Source organism: Chelon labrosus (assembly GCF_963514085.1).
Source record: "Chelon labrosus genome assembly, chromosome: 4".
NCBI lineage: Eukaryota > Metazoa > Chordata > Actinopteri > Mugiliformes > Mugilidae > Chelon > Chelon labrosus.
Window position 1 is genome coordinate 22,560,266 of NC_140340.1, and position 17,687 is coordinate 22,577,952.

The following is a 17,687-nucleotide window of genomic DNA, read 5'->3' on the forward strand; positions in this document are numbered from 1 at the left end:
CTGTGGAATTTTGGAAAGACAAGTATAGACACAGAAAAAAAATAAGAAACATGTATTTAGACAGATGTACCTGCGGGAAATACAACCAAAAAATCAAATTAAGAAAAGGAAACAAATGTTGACAGACAAATAATTGGATATAGCGTAAGGACACATATGCAGAGGAGTAAAAACAGCAGACGACAGCAGCAGGAAGACAAGTGGAAAGGAACACAGAGGGTCTGACAGAGGAACAGATGGAGGAGAAAGGCAGCGACACAAAAAGGGCGGACGCAGAGGATGAGGCAGGTACTCGTAGTAAAAGGTCAGCGCTCCTGTGATAAGGCGTGCTTGGACAGCATGCTCACAGTGAGCGGCCGAGCGCTTGTCAACACGATACCAGTGCACTTCACTGGCCACGGTACACTCAGCAGAGCACAGACAGACGGAGGCAAGGCAGAGTAAAGTGCCTTTAACAGAAGAGCGACTGAACGTAACACAAACACGAACAAGGACCTGGAAAAGAGTAAAAACTCACAGCGCCTATCTGCACAGGACCGATAAGCTTGTTTATGACCAGTTACAGGATTAATTGTCTTTTTTCTGCCTTGCATTTTTTTCTAAACAGACAGAAATTTAATACGGGGGAAGATGACAGGGGTAAACAGGGTAAATGATGTGACGCACAATGCTTCGCTGCACGTCATAGCCCACACTAAAACAAACCTGAATAAATAGAGTCGGACAAACTGGCCAAGCAAGATTATTGTTACAAGATTTAGCAAGCAGAATTTGAGATTATATCTCTATATACAATGTCCACTCAGCAACAGCAAACAAATACTTCTTCTATATTTGATTGATTTTGGTTTGTTAAATTCTCTGCTGTAACAACTGCTACACAGATTTTCATTGTTCTAAGCACAGTGGTAATAATATGGAAGAAGATTTATTTATTTATTCTCAGAATTCTTGTTTTTTTTCTGGAATTACTTTGTTCTTGGAATTTGGAATTGTACATATAAATTCTGTCACCAAGTGTTTGAATGACACACCAACGGACACATGGACACATACAATGTCGCTGGCAATGCTAACCAAGCCGTAGCTTTTGTCACTTATAATGGGAACATTACACTAGCGTCCCAGCTAGCAGTAGCTCTTCCTGTCTCTTCTTCTTGGTGAGGAATCCCGACTACTGCCACCTTCTGGAGTGAAGAGTTATTTCCTCTTAACTGCAGTTGGTATGTACCAGCTGTCTGTTGGCTGTTGTCTTTGTGGTGATCAAGTGCAACTTTTTGGTCCAGACACAGTTGACGTGAGGTGACATCACAGTCAACCTTCGTAGCTGGTTGTTCTTAGTTTGGTGTGTCAGAGCCTTACAACTCTAGAAGCCAACTTCACAGTTATCACCAAAGCCAAGGCAAATAATTGGAGTTTAAAAAAGCTCACAGTTCATGAGTTGTGATATGTTTGCTGACATTTTCAGGAAGGAAGATAAACGGTGAGTTAATATATTGCCATTTAGTTGTAAAGAGCTGTATATGTAATATTATAATGCTGGGGATTGTTTGTGATACATGTAAAGCCAAATAAACTTCCTACCAGCCAATCAGTTTTCTTGAAGACTTGTAATATGTCTTCAAGTAAACAAGTCAGATGCCTCTGTTTCAGCTTTGTTTTAGAAAAGAAGAATCATTCTTGGTTGGAGAACCATCAGTTTTATGCCACTAATTACAAAGTTTACCTTCATGGCTCAAAGATGAATTAACAGCGTGAAGTTCACTTTCAGCATCCAGCATACTCTCCAGAAAGTTGGCATTTCTCTTTAATCAGTATGTTTACAGGAGCTGCTCTGATCAGAGCTGCCACTTCTGACATTTTCAAAAATGCACTGTGTTATATTAGTAACCCGTTAGTCTCTGTACAGTCATTTGTCTGACTGACACTGTGGAATGAACTCTGGTGTCGCATGCATAAACAACTTGATCATTTCCTGTTGGCTCTATGTGTGTAGATATTCTTTGGTGACCACATCTGGGCACTGCGTCTGTTTGTGTGTGCAAAAAAAAAATAAAAAATACAAAACACAATTCACCACATTTTGTGTGTCGTGTTTTTGTAAGTCGGAGTGTGTCAGCATTTGTTTTCATTGTGTGTCCCCTACGGCTTCTGTCTGTGGAGGCAGAGCGATGAATGGAGCCCTGTGAAGCAACGTTGATTACACAGACTATCTCCTCTCTCCTTCTCTGTCTGCTGCACAGAAAGCTAGAAAAACTCAAGGGACGGAGCGCATGGCACAGAGAGGAAGACAGGCAAATAGAGAAGGAAGGAAGGAGGAGCTAAAAAAGATGGAGGACTAAAAGAAGAGAGCATTCTCTTGTGGTCGTCATCTTTTTGACTGAATTCTCACCATGATGGCTGCATGTGCTGTTTTCACTTAATTCTTAGTCAAATTTATATCACTTCCAGCAGTCCCTTCTTCACAGTAAGAGCTTTCCATCTGTGATTCACATCAGTGTTAATTTAAATTTTTTTGACAGCCATTTTTGATTCAGTCATAGAAAATGCTTATTGGTCTTAGTTACATTTTAGTCATTTTTATCTTCCATAGTTTTAGTCTAGTTTAAGACAAAAAGTCATTGCCTTTATTGTCAACTTTATTACATTTAGTGAATCTGCAACTAACCATGTTAATTTTGGCAGCTGGCAAAACAGCAAATAGCAAATGTATTTTCTGGAACCTCGAATTAAAGCAATGGCTGAACACATACTCGGAACTGTATAACTTGTATAACTTGTCTGCTAGTTTTGATTCAAGAGGATCACATAACATTTCAAATCTTAAACAATAAATTCCAGGCTTGCAACTTGAATGGTTTACCGTATTACTATGTATGTGGATTTCATGCCAGGAACTACATTTATGGATGATTTTAGTTTGCTAAATGCCAGTTCATTATACACTCCGCTGTACACTGTTTAAATATGTGTCAGTAAAAAGTCAGAAGGCAATAACGTAAATAAAGTACTGAAATGGGACTTATTTAACTTCATAGTTAGCTTACTGACCGTGATGGAGGCTACATAAATAGCAGGGAGATGCTCCTTCAAATGCCGTATTCTTCCACTTAATCTTTATACAGTGGTGGTTTTGGCAGTCACCATAAATTGTCTGAGATAGTTATAACCTGTGGAGGGCAGTAAAACGTCCCTCATCCGATCTAGTTACAGGGACGCACATTTTGGAAGACAGTCACCCCATACGAAGAGGTCGTGCATTTTGTGTGTCCGATATTCAGATAACATCTTATCACATCAAATAACGCGTCAGTGAAAAAAGACACAAATTTTGTCATTGGATATTAGTTTTAGCTTCTTAACGTCTCATCTTAGTCAAGGAAAAAAATAAAGAAATTAACACTGACCCACAAAGTGTTAATTGCTTAAGGGTTCTTTCCTCTAAGGCAGTGGTTCCCAAACTTTATCTGCTGGGCCCCCCTTTGGTACATAAGAAAATCTTCACGACATATCCCGATCACATGACTGTCCCCCCCAAAGATCCTGTCCCGCAAAATCCCGACAGAAAGACTCCCAAATCCCGTCCCGCTCCCTATGTTGTTATCTAAAGCTGGGCGCACTCACCGCATTGCAGCGTCATTTTTTAATTTAATCTCCGGCTCCGTCCCGCTCCCGTTGATTATTTGCTCTATCCCGTCCCTATCACGTTACCAACAATGAAATTGACTCCTGTACCACGGGACTCCCGCGAGAATACCATGACCCGCGGGAGTCCCGAAAAATTGTCACCCTCTAATTCCATCCGCGCCCTGCGCCCCCCCTGCAATGGCTTTGCGCCCCCCCCTAGGGGTCGTGCCCCCCACTTTGGGAACCGCTGCTCTAAGGAGAGATTCTTGCCACCGTCCATGCCCCTAGTTCTTTTTCTGGATGTTTCAGTCTCTGGGTTTTGGTGACGGGCAGAGACACCACACTGGGCTTCAAAACCTCTTAAAACAAACGTATTTCATATAGTCAGTGTCGAAGCTAAGCCAAAACATCTGCAGCCAAATGCTGCTTCAGCCGTCAAAAACGTACCATTCATTTATAGCCACACCCCTCAATAAGACCTAACACAGCATACATTGCATGGATTCAAATATATCTGTACTATGGCTCCAACGGTCAGATTTGTGTTTGAATGTTCTTGTTTTTGCTTGAATGAGACCAATGATCACTCACGTAAGGAGATACAAGGAATCAGATAGCAGAACAGAGACACTATAAACTTGTTATGTCTTGCATTGCCTCCACTGTCCCCCCCAAGCCACACCCATATTCCTCCATCCACATTTTGATTGGTTGGGCTGCCAGCAACAGTCGTTTGCTCCCAGTCCCCCCTGCCCCTTCTCCTCCTCCCTTCTCTCTCTCTCCTTTCACCTCTCTTCCACCCTCCCTCCCTTTCCCTTTCCCTCTGCTCCATCTCTCGCTCTCTCTCTCTCGCCAGTGAATGAATCCAGTCAGACACAAGCTCTTAAGCAGCACAGCCTCCCTCTCTCTCTCTTTCTCTCTCTCTCTCTCATCATCTCTGTCCTTTCCCGTCTCCGGAGCAGACAGTCAGTGGAGCATCGGCACGGCAACGGAGCGACACAGAACTGACGGAGGAGAGAGGAAGTCGACGAAACCTCGCTGACAGCAACGCAACATTAATAACGTTGCAACAGTGACAACAACAACACTACTACAGTTCAAGGCAGAAGCAACAGATTGCCCTCACTTGCAATTGTTGCTACAACTGATGTTCTCCAGATCTGAACCGGGCTTGGAAACGAAGCAGCTCCTGCACCTGGCATCTCCTGGGTTTTGAAAGTCAGTTTCTCCGTGCGAAAGAAATGCCTTCGCTCCAACCGAAGCAGAAGGAAATAACAATGCTGAGGGACAGGAGAGAAAAGCTTTGATTCAGTCGGAGAGCAACACGTTTCATCCTGGGCGTCAACATCACCTCCACCACCGTCTCCTCCCATCCTTCTTCCTGTCACCAGGATCTAAAGAGCAACTGAGCTGTGAATGCACGGGCAGGAGGAGGATGTTAGATTGACATGCAGAGTTCAGGGAGTTTTTGCTGTGAAACAAAAACACCAAGAGCAGGTATTGTCAGTTGTGAAGACGCAGGTAAGATCCACCAACAGATGTCAGTAAGTCCACCAGGCTTTCACTTTGACTTCTGAAGGGGTGAAGAGGAGGATGGACATCAGTGTCAACAAAGAAGAAGCCAAACACTAGAGGAGACATGACAAGAAGCGAGAGATACAACCCTGCTGCACACAGTCACAGATAGATACTTACAAAAAAACTTACAAAAAAGTCAGCAATCTACACGCATATCTTTCTATACATCTGTTTTCTAGGATGTTTTTGCACCTGAGGAGCTTGACTCTTGTCTAAAAGAAGAAAGAGGAACATCAAAATCTTTCACATCAACTTGCGAAGCCAAGTTTCTGCACCGGTTTCACTCGGTGCGAGCCGCCACCGGGGGGGGGGGGATTCTCGCTCGACTCTTCTTTTCGGAGTGAGGTGGATCTGCCGTGGGGGGCAGCTGACAGCCATCCAAGACGCCGCGAGCCGTACTCCGCGTGAAGAATGCCCAGCCGCGCTTGGCCAAGCCGGCCGACCCGGGCCCGACGCCGGGCCTCTACATGGAGAGATCACAGAGCCGGATCAGCCTGTCGGCGTCCTTTGAGGCCCTGGCCATCTATTTCCCCTGTATGAACTCCTTTGACGAGGACGATGGGGGTGAGTGACAGTCAAACACACGTAAATACAACTAGATTGATGGAGCCAATTATAAAATATAGGTAACAAGGTGCATGTTATTTGTCACGTCAGGAACTGCGTTTTGTATATCTGTCATAACTTGGAGGTCTCATCTCAACATGTGCACATCGTTCAGAAAAACTTACGTGTTGTTCATGTTGTTCATCTTCAGTGTCATATTTTTATGGGATAGTAAGATAAAAGTTCAGTCCAATGTCACTGTCCGAAATTAAGCTGAAACAATTAGCTGATTGATGAATCAATCAACCCAAAGAAACTCAGCAGTTTTAAAAATCAATCAAGCAAAATATCCTCTGGCCTCGAATCCTTAGGTGTTGTTAAGACACAAAGAGAGAGATCTGAAGATGCCTATTTTGGACTCTTAGATAGAAGATCTAAGAAGATAGAAATCACCAAGATTTGCAAAACACGTGACTGACGTTTAGTCAGACTTGCACTTCGGTGATAACGTTGGCATTTAACAATCAAATACATCTGTGTGTGGGGGTGTGTGTGTGTGTGTGTGTATGTGTATTATGTGTGCTGCATGCCGTCATTTGTGCATTTCCGTGTGTATAAAATTTTTTTGAGTACATGTGCTTGTGTTCCACTGTGGCCGACGATGTTCTCAGTAACAAGACTGTCAGTCCGTTCACCAGCAAATCACATGTTTCTGGTTTTAAGAATAAAGCTATCCATATTGTAACAGTAAAAACTACAACTGATCAAATCCTCTGAAAGATCATCTGTACAGAACATCTCAGTGATTAACGCGTTGTCTTTATTGATCAGAGATGTTTGTGGCCTAATTATTTCTCCTGCATGACACATGAAGAAAATGACAGGTTTTGTTTTCATTTGTCTCACCGCCTTGAGTGAAATTTCTCATATTAGACCAACACTGACATGCCTTTTGTGTGGACTCACGTACACTGAGCCTGCGCACACACACCTCTGAGGTTATGTCTGGATTCTGTGATGAGATTGCAGGATCATGTATTTTCTCAAATTGGATGCATCAGATGATGTAATGCATTTTGCTCTGAACTCATATCGTTGCTTCATTGCGTTACTCCTGAATTTCACTAATCCTGTCCAGAAAACCGCAGGACTAGATGATCTTTTCTATACCATTAAAACATTAAAACAGACATCCAGAGGAATGTATGTTTGCAGGTTATAAGGTGCACTTACTTAGGTCACAATGTTTCTATTAGCCAAAAACACATTTAACAGACAACTGAGACTTCTATCTTAACTGACATTTTATTGTTAGAAATAAATCTTTCAAACCACCCAATGAGAGGCACATGACAGCTGTTGCTAACTAGCATGATTAAGTCTGGTGAAAAATGGCCAAGTAGCAGCAATAATACTGGTAACATAAATTAGCTAGTCTATTTTTTACCCCAAGAGGTTCAGTTTCTTTCCTTGATGCTGAGATGTAGACGCATATGACAGGCTGCGTCGGTACAACAGTGATGCCAGTTGGGTCCAGTGAGGCCGTGACACATCAGTCCAACCGCCCATTGGTCTGCCAGTGTCAGGCCTCTGCGGCACATCTGTAACCCTTGTTATTTGGCTCCTGTTTGCAAAGACACAAATAATTTTACAACAACATGATCACCTCGAAGGAAAAAAGTGTAGACCAACTGATCAGCATGTTTAAGGAGAGGCCACCTTTACACAGATGGTTTGTCGCTCTACCTAGCTTCCGAGCCTCCCAGCTAATAGTAGCTGTTGCAGATTTCTCCTTTTGAATGACAAACACATACTTCTGGGTAAGGAGTTATTTCCTCTCATGCAGTTACGGAAGCTACGGTATGTGCTAGCTTGCCGTTAGCTTTCAACTTTGCGCTGCGTTCATCAGCAACTTCAAGCAACTTTCAGCTAAAACAAACAGCGCAACCTTGCAAGCAGCCACAACACTATAGCTTGTGCATAATGACCTTAAAAAGTCTAAGAAACATAATGAGAAAATGGAGTTAAAGGCTCAATAGGAGGCTGGACAAAGTAGGCCATTGTACCAGGGCCCCAGAACCAAAGTGGCCTCAAAAACATGTCCCCTGCATGCCAGTGTATTCCAATAACTTTATGATTTGCAAATAATTTAGAACAATTAGAGTCAAGAGATGTCACCTAAAAAGAGTCTTGAATCATTGAACCACATATCTTCAATGTGTGCAGAAGTAGTCTTGTTGCACTGGACTTAGGGAGCTTGGCACCTGCATGTTGCATTGACAGGGCTAAGGCAATGTTGACCCAAGAGAGTTGCTCCCTTAGAGAGAAATCATGAATTATAGCTTCCAGAAGTACATGTTTTTTTGTTTTAAAAAAAGATTAAGTAACAGGAGAACACATAGTCAGCATGTTGTGTTTTTATTTTTAAAATGTTTAAAACAATTTGGTGATGTACTAGATCACGAAATTGGCTGAAACCATTTGTTGTAATAGTTTACATAATAAAACACAGTATTTTTCATCAGCTCAGTCCATCCAAACCATTCACCTTAGAAAGGGGAAGACTTTGAGAAGAAAATATTAAAACAAAGAACTGATTTTGAGATGTAGATGCTAACAAATAATACCTTCAATGATTTTACAATAAATGCTACTGTGAGAACTGCCACAGTGTGGCAAAGGGCTTGTTGAGAGCATCCTAGAGGGAAATAACACCTGGATCTGCTGCTCCTCTCAAACTCTGATTCCTCGCAGAGGAACAACTACTTGAGCTGGTAAATTTATGCAACTTATTTAGCATCTAAAGAGCGAGAAATTCCCATCAGGAGTTGGTGGAGACCCCAAAACATGTCTAAAACAGAGTGAATATTAATCTTAATTTTATCTGGTGGATTTAAACACAACTTTAAGTAAATGTTGCTGCATGGCTGCTTACTGGATATAGTTTTAGATTAACTGCCAACTAATGTGGACATCTCCAATGATTTATTTGTGAATTTTACAGACAAAAGAGAGAGGGCGATTGACCCTAACGGTTAACAGACTTTATCCAACAGTGGCAATAAAATGAACCTATGAGCAAGAATCAGTGGTCGGGCCCTTGCAACATCCAGTGTCCCTGTGAAACACACAAATCAACATGCAACATACAAATTGGGACATTGTTTAAAAATAGCACGTCCTGTGTCATTTATTATTGCAAGATTCCTGTCACCTGAATAAATAACGTAGCCAGAGATGAGGACACCCGCTAAACCTTATTTGCGGTGTCACCTGTTTCCAAGGTGTCTGAGAGTGTTTACCGACACCAACCAAGAACAAGTCTGATGTAGGGCAGCCATCTGGGATTGTCACCTGTACGAGGGTGTGATTAATTTCCTTACTGCTCGATCTTTTGTTGCCTTCACAGAGAGCAAGACGAGTCTGTAGCAAAACACAAACTCTTAACCATTTTGTGTGAGCACTGCGCGGGAACGCTCTCACTAACACGCCTGTATGAGCCCTCGTGTGTCCACAAACATATATCCCCCCATGTCTAGACACGCTAATTCATACACCCATTTGTGATTGTAGCACATATACAGAAATATTCAGGTAAGTCTACACACACAGATACGAAAGCAGTGTGTGGGGTAATCAGAGCGGAGCGGCAGGCCGTGGTTTGTGGCTCTCGGTCTAATTAAATGCTAATATGGCCGCTGATTGTGGCTGACTGCAGCTAAATAGAGGCTTGATTGCAGGTTAATTCTTTCTCTCCTCCTTTCTGCCTCATTGTCTCTCTGTCACCCTCTCTCAGACGCATTTTTAGTCTGTGGTTTAGAAATCTTAATCGCTTGTTTTCAGTTCAGTTCAAATATGCTTCACTGACAGGACAAAAACTGTAACGTGTTCTCACATCGGTAAAACACCAAGTAAAGACAATATAGGGTAAAACACGATTCTTATTACAGTTTTAGATTTAAATTTTCAACGTTTAAAGCAGCTGAATATGAACATAGACACATTTACAACAGTAATCATGAATCATCTTAGCCTGACGTAGCCAGACTCAGATTCTGATAGGAATATCAGTCTGGTAACACAGCATTTGGATTTCATTATGGGGCGCTGATACAGAGAAAACGGTACGCAATTGGATAGTCCTCCAATCTAAGCAACGAATTGCGTGACTTATGCTTCTCATGCCTTAATCTCTGTCAACTATTTGCCCAACCATTTTGTTGTAGATAAAATTAGGCGAAAGTCCGCCCAAAAATTTGATCTGACACACCTTACCTGGTATAGTGAATTCAGAAGAAGGCAAACTCCAGACCAAATGTCCCCCACAAAAAAATGCGTGGGCTTAAGAACAAGTTCAACCTGAAATAGTCAATATCTGATTTATTTTAAGATAAATCAGAAGACCAGCGGTCTCCAACCTTTTTTGCACCACAGTCCAGGCATTTTTAATTTCAAACAAAACTATCATCAGTCAAACCGGTCATCGCACACATAAATCTTGCTTTCTCATCATTGGTTCTTTCCCCTTTTTCCAAAAAAGGCTCTTCGGAGATCTTTTTCTTTTTGCACATTTTGGCTGGGGTTAGCTTGACGGAAGACATGTAGATAATCTGGTCATTTTCCAGACTCCAATAAACAAAAAACAGATTAAGAAGTTTTTATTCCTACTATGGAGCCTGGGAATACAAGACCCATGGCCCGGTACTGGTTTGTGGCCCGGTTGTTGGGGGCCGCTGCAGCGATAGTTCAGTCTGTACTTTCAGGAAAATTATCAGTCTGCACTAAACCAATGAACTCATGACTAGTTCATATTAATCCTTATGATTTTGTTCACTGTGAACTGCAATGACTTTGCCGTGTAATGATTTATGCCATAACCTCTAAATGAAAAGACAGGTTTTGATTTGACTCTAATATGTCTCCCGAATGATAGAAAACAAATTAAAAAAAAATTTATCATGTATGTGTTATCTAGCAGCTCAGGTGTCAGATTACACCATCGTAGGTGACAGACTGACAGCTGATTTTCCTGCATGCTTTACAGTAAATGTAAAAAAAAAAAAAAAAAAACGAGCGCTTGCTCATTGACTCATCGATCCACTGAATTTATCGTCTGTTTACGGTCTTCAGCTCTTTCAGTCAGCTGGGGTTTTTCAGTGAAGTGGAGAGAGACAGATAAAGCAACAGATAAAGTGTTCCAGTTCGACAATATGATTCCGATGTGTTTCCTCCTTCAGTGGATGTAGAGATTAATATTTGTGATCCTCTGTGGTGGACTTATTCCTGTATAGGGATCCGTGTCTGAGTATTTTTCTGACTTCCCGAAAGGAAAGATCCAATACTTGACACTGTGACATAGAGTATGACTTGAAAGTATTTGAAATTGTCTTTCTAGCAATCTTATTATTTGTTACGCAAATAGTTGAAAAACCAAGTGAGGTCAGCACTACAGGCCTCTACCTAAAAAAAAGCTCTAAATGGCATTTTCCACTAAAATCTGTGTTGAGAACCTTGAATATTATAAGAAACTACACAGCTGCAGAAAAAAAATAAAATAAATAATAATACTAAATCTACCACTACCACTACTAAAAAAAGAGTAAGGGAGATAAGATCTCTGGCCAAGATAAATAAAAGCAGTAGCATACCTTGAACCAGATCATGTAGCAGGGTGTCAAGTTCAGGGTTCTCCCCTCTAAACTGGGGTCAATCGACTAAATTAATGAAACCGGATTGCCGGTAACTCAACCAACAGATAAAACAACACTGCAAATCAAAAAAGGACAAAGGTGGCGATGCTGGCGGATGAGAGAGGGCCTCTCCTCTCCTACTGATTGTTGCTGCCTTCAAATGGGACTCATGAGCTTGTGGTTACAACATGGGAAGTCGTGTACACAAAATACTTGTTCAAGCGGTAGCATCGGCTGTAAGTTAAGAGAAAAAGAGCTACTAGGCAACTACTGGTGTCTTTAACCTAAGCCTCAAAATGTCTGCCTCGACGTTTTTGCTTATTTTGACGATGAAAAGGTCAAATATCCTGTGGGTAAGTGCTTTTGCCCATTTTTTCCAGAATATCTGGCACTTTCAGTATCTGTCGCTATCCCTGTCGTTTCACTAGCAATGATCAATGTTGTTCATGTACTCAGTGTAGGATTGTTTAATGTACATTAATACCGTATGGTTTTTCTATTAAACTCAAAACTGGACCCAAATGCAGACACTAACACACAGCTGGGTGATTGAACAGTTTCATAAAAAAAACAAAAAAAACACAAAAGGTGGAAATAGGGTCGGAGATAATGGCATCCCTGGGCAGGTGGTAGTTTCACTGAAGTCTGGAGAGAGAGAAGACTGAATACAGAGTTTGGACAGGCTGACTTAGGCTCAATCAAGGAACTGGAGACAGAGAACAAAACAAGGGTCAGAAAAGTCAAGCAGCATGCAGGAACTACACAAATCCGATTCAGCAAATTTTAAAAGACACTTTCAAGTAATCACCCCTGAGTGAGGCGGACCAAACAGGCAAAGCTTGCCCATGAGGCCGGGTCTTTTATGGAGGGTTGATGAGGTGCAGGTGAGTTAAATCAACCAGGGGAAGGGGGGGGGGGGGGGGATTAGAAAACACAAGATGGAAGGGGAGCAGAAGACAGATCCCTGACAAGTACGGCCCAATGTCTCAGATTGTCTACATGTAGAATCATTTTCTACAAGTGAAAAAAGGTAAAGACAATTCTAAAGTCTACTGGGGCAAAAATGTCCACAGCCAGCTAATGTGATTATTAACTAACAAAATAATGTGATGCTAGAGGAGTTATTTTATTCAAATCACTCCCCTACATAGTTAAGGTGAGACTAGCAGCATTCAGTAACTGATTTAGTATTATTATTTATATTCATTATCTTAATGTCTCCTCTCCTTCCTTTTTTCATTCTTAGAGGGAAAACTTCTTTTCATTTTGAATTGGATACCCCTTATCATGCTTAACTACTTCAAATAGTCGAGTCGTGTCAGGTGAAAGCCCCTTAGGGAGTTCTCCTACTGTCATTGAAAACTTAACACATTGCCCCTGATGAAGTCTAAAGTTTGTCGTCCCTTGCGGGGCCCCTACTGGGCTGGGGCCCCAAGCATTTGCCTGCCCTGCCTGTTGAAAAGCTGCACCTCTGGACAAAGTTCAAGATAAACTGTTTCCTTTCAAAACTACATATTAAGTACATTTCTCACTATAGATCCAAAACTGCAGTGCGCTAAGGAAAGCAGAAGTACATTTCCAACAGCTTGTAATTTCTTTTTTTAAAAGGCAATTATAATGTTTAAGTGTTTGAGGGAAGATTTTTTTTCTCGCGCTGGTTTGTTCTTGTTCATTTTTATGTCCCCATTAATCAGATGGGAAAGAAAATCTCCAATATAGAAGCAGAACAGGTGCTCCTGGTGCTGCTGCTCTTGGAGACTAATTGAAGTTATATTTCTTAATGTAAGCGCGCATGCTGCTCTAATTGCCTGCTTGCAGGAAGTGAAGTTTCTCGCAAGAAGTGAAAAAAATAGGGAAAGTGAAGATTTTTGTAGATAACTTATGACAAAAAATGGTGGTTAACTGTATGTCTGTGGACTCTTCTGTCATATAAACCTGGTTAACCGTATGTCTGTGGACTCTTCTGTCATATAAACCTTACTGATGGGTTCAAACCTTCCTTTTTAGAGGAAGAAGTTATAAGGATTGTGAGCATGCATCAGGTTTTATGGCTTCATAAAGCAGCTAAGGTAATGATGATCTTAGACATTAGCCGTCAGCGAATCGGGGAATGGAAAGAGAGCGAGGAGAAGGAACGACACAACGATGCCATGACAGGAAATGGGGAGGAAGAGGTGGGAGCGCGGAGGGACAAGTGTAAGCAGAGATGGGACTGATGGATGGGAACACATAAGTGGAGTTAAGTAAAGACAGGAAGGAGGACGAAGGCATGAAGAAGGACGGTATTAATCACACATCAACCGCATGGAGGACTAGAAGGAGGCCGATGGAGGTGAAAGAACGGCATGGGAGGGGAGAGAGGAAGAGAGAATTGAAAAATTAAAATGGCTCAATGTGTCTCTTTTCCCCTGCTTGCTTCTTACATGTTATCCTCTCTTCCTTCGTCTTGCACCTCTTGTTTTATGCTTCCCTCCCTCCTCTCCTTCTTTTCATCATATCATAACTCCATTTCTTTGTCTTCATTCCCGCTGTCATGTCACAAAAAAGGCAGACTGCGTGCAGGGAATGCAAAGGAGAGACAAGGGAGAAGCACATTAAAAACATAGATTTCCAAGTCAAAAGCAGGCCGTGTAAGCGCTGTGCAGTCGTCTATTCATTTAAAGCCTAAAAAAGAAATAATAATGGTGTGGAAATATTTCTGTCCACAGGAACTCTGAGAATGTGCCTAATAATGCATGGGGCCAAATAATGAGGCAGAAAGATGCATGGAGCTGGTGTCAAGGATATGAGTTATAATAGAGAAAGGAGGAGAAAGAGGGGAGAACAAGCGAAGGAGAGAGGTCTCTGGTGTGCTTCTGAGCTGGAGAGACGACCCAGAAAAGTCAGGAGTAAAAAATGGACTGCCAGGAAAGGAGGTCTACTCTATAGAGAGGAGGAAGAGGAAGAGGAAGAGGAGGAGGCAGAGGGGGGAGGTGAAGGCTGCAGATGTTCATTTGTTAAAGCAAGCAATATGGCAGCAGGGAGTGTGTTCTTAAGTGTGTTGTAGGTTGTTGCAGGAACAATGGCGCCGTTTCAGCCATGAGGTAGAAAAGCAGTATCAAGCAGCAGCGCCACTGACAGAGAGAGAGAGAGGTTTGATGAATTAGAAGTTATTACCCAGATTATAATGCAATGTGGCATCCTCTCTCCCAAACTAACAGCTCTGTGAGTCTTCACTCCAGCAGCAGCGACAGACCTTTGAGGAGACAAAGATCTAATATTGGTCTCGGCTCTGAATGCTGCTTTGTGAGAAGGAGTTTAAATTTCAATCTGAAGGTGTTTTTAAACCATTGATTGCACATAAAGGTAGGTAAACTCTCTGTGACTTCAGAGAGCATGGCGTTGGAGCTCAGTGTGGTGCTTCTGGTCGTCGCCATTTTGGCTGTGCCTGACTGCAGCTAATTAATAAACGGTCAAAGAGGTGGAGCGTGCGCAGAGCTGAGACGGGCGGTTGACGCCTAAGCAGCTAGTGACCTGAGAGGACACCCACCTGTCACCCACTGCCACGTTCTCAGGGGAACGACCCCTTGGATGGCAAAAGACTACTGCCCTGCGGTGCCATCCAGCTTATGAAGCGAACGATAACTGTAGCTTTGCAAAGTTGTTGTGCCATCGGGGGCACTAAATGATAAGGAGACAAGCCTGAGCTTTGTTTCGACATAATACAGTTTGAAAAAGAAAACACAGAAACGTACTTCTGTCCCTGGGGAGAGAAAACCATAGCAGCCATCCACATATTTGTAGCAAACACTTTATCAAACTAGTAAATGCTAGGTGTGTTAATTGAGTTATGGCCCTATAACACTGATGTTTAATCACAAATGTTAGCTAATTAATTAGTTCTCACCTTTGCTGTAACAATGAAGGATTTCTTGTTCTTCACTTTCCAAACAGCAGTAATATTGCCCCATCCCGATCCAAAGTTCATACTGCTGTCTGTACTTTTGTGCGCTTTTCATCCTGGTGGCAGTGTAAGGCAGTGACGGATTATCAACTACTGAACACAAAACTATTTAATTGTGTGCGTTAGGGTTGGGCGGTATGAGCAAAATCTTATATCACGGTATGAGTAATTTCATATCACGGTATATCGCGGTATGTTTTTTTTCCCCTTGTAAATTCAGTTAATGGCTTAAAATAACCATACTGACGCATTTGATCATTTTCCTCTTTTATTTTTATTTGCTCACAGCAGCATAACATTATTTTAAAGAAAATATCTTTTGGCTTTCATAATACTGCTTCGCATGTTTTAACTTTAAGGGGTGGAAGAGGTTACTGGTGTTTCCACCTCCAGCGGTAACAGTCGCGCGTATCACTTTTTGTTCGTTGTCGGATTTTCTAAATCCGAAAAAGTTCCACACAACAGACGTAGCGCCCCTTTTCGGAACGAGTTCCTCCTCCTCTTCGTCATGGGTGGGTCGGGCTGCCTCCGTTTCCTCGTGACGTTCACTCTCCGCCTCCGCCATGATTGTTATCACTCAGGTAAAGCTGTTTCTTCTTCGTCGTGCTCATGGAACCACGCCAAGCAGTCTGCTGCAATGCCTGCAGTGCCCCGTGTGTCGAGGCGGTGTAATTACAGTGACTCGAAGAGATGCCGCAGACTTTCTCGGATATAAACGGTATTGCAAAATCTCTACTGGTAGACACTTTTATACCGTCATACCGCCCAACCCTAGTGTGCGTGTTTTTAATCACGGTGAAGAACTGGGCACATGCAAAACCTAGCGATACCTAAAATGTTTAAATTCACTTACACGTAAAGGACTCAAAATGGACCCCAGCATATTGAGATCCACAGTCTCAGCTCAATATGAACCCTTTTTGTACATTGGCGGGGCACATTCATGCGTCGGCCATTGTGCTCTGCAGTACCTTAATATCATTGAGAAACTCATTTTGCTAAGTAGAAACACAGGAGATGGGTTTGTCATGTCAGTTCACTCAGTCCAGAGCTCGCTTGATTTTTTATTTTTTTTTTCTGTTCCTTGAAGCATAAAATGCAGTTTAGCCAGTTGCCTCCATGTCACTCGCCCAGTGGAACAGTAAGTGGTTACAGCTGGCCTGTAAAGCGTGCAGCAACTCAATGTGCTTTTGACGGAACATGAGTGACCGGCTGATATATGCAGCCCATATGTATTGAAATAACATTTTGGGTTTTCAAATGAACGGGCAGCATGCTAATAGAGGGCAAGCTAGTACCATCTGGCACTCTGAAGTTAGAATCTGGATGGAAGTGGATTTGTTGTCAGCAAAACTCCTTTCATCCAGTCATCGCTTACGCTAGCAAGAAACTCCTTTTATGCAGTTAAAACAACTTATAGTATGTCTATAGTATATTTGATAAGCGGATGGAAACAAGGAGTTTTAGGAAGGAAAGAAAACTCAAAGGGGAAAGAAGGACGGCGTAATAAATGTCCAGATAACAGAAAGTCTGAGTGCTGTTCTTGTAACTGCCATGACAGGCTGTATTGTGCCAGTCTGAGAGCAGGAAGTCAGGCTGACGAGGGCCTTCAAGTGGAGACAAAGCCAGACATGACAAGCTATCCGATGCCTCTTCAAACACACCGTTACATAATGAGTGAGAGTGTGATTTCATTCTTAATACAACGGCCATTTAACAGCCGGGAAATCACAAAGAGGCAATTTGAGTGTGTTGATCCGACGAGCTTTGACAGCCACCTCCTATTGTGTCTGATGACAGGTTAAATCCTCCCTTCCTGCGCGGGGAGCTTGTAAATTGTTGCGATAAGAGTGTCTTTTAGGAGAAATATTAGTTAAGAGGAAAAGAAATTGCATAAAAAAGACACAGTGTCTTCCTTTACGCCTATTTTTCTCTTTCTCGTCGTTCTTCCTTTGCCTCGTCAGTCTTCACCCCTTATCGCCTCTAATTTTAAGCGTCATCCTCGTCTTCATCTCTCCGGCTTACTCCCTTCTTCTTCTTCCCTCACCTGCTGTGATCTGGCTCTTCAGAACGGCACAATAGAAGAACAGTTTGGGTTTTATTTTTGTACCTTTTGTCAACATTTATGACATCGCAGTGAAACAGTTGGCAGATTTCTAACCGAGCAGATAATGAAGCTTTTCATAGTAGCAAAAGCACAATTGTTCCTGACAATACTTACAATAGCTCTGTTACTGTTCAGGTGTCCCAGTAAGTCATAGGTATATAATTACCTCAAAAAAACTATGTCCATGCAGCTGTTT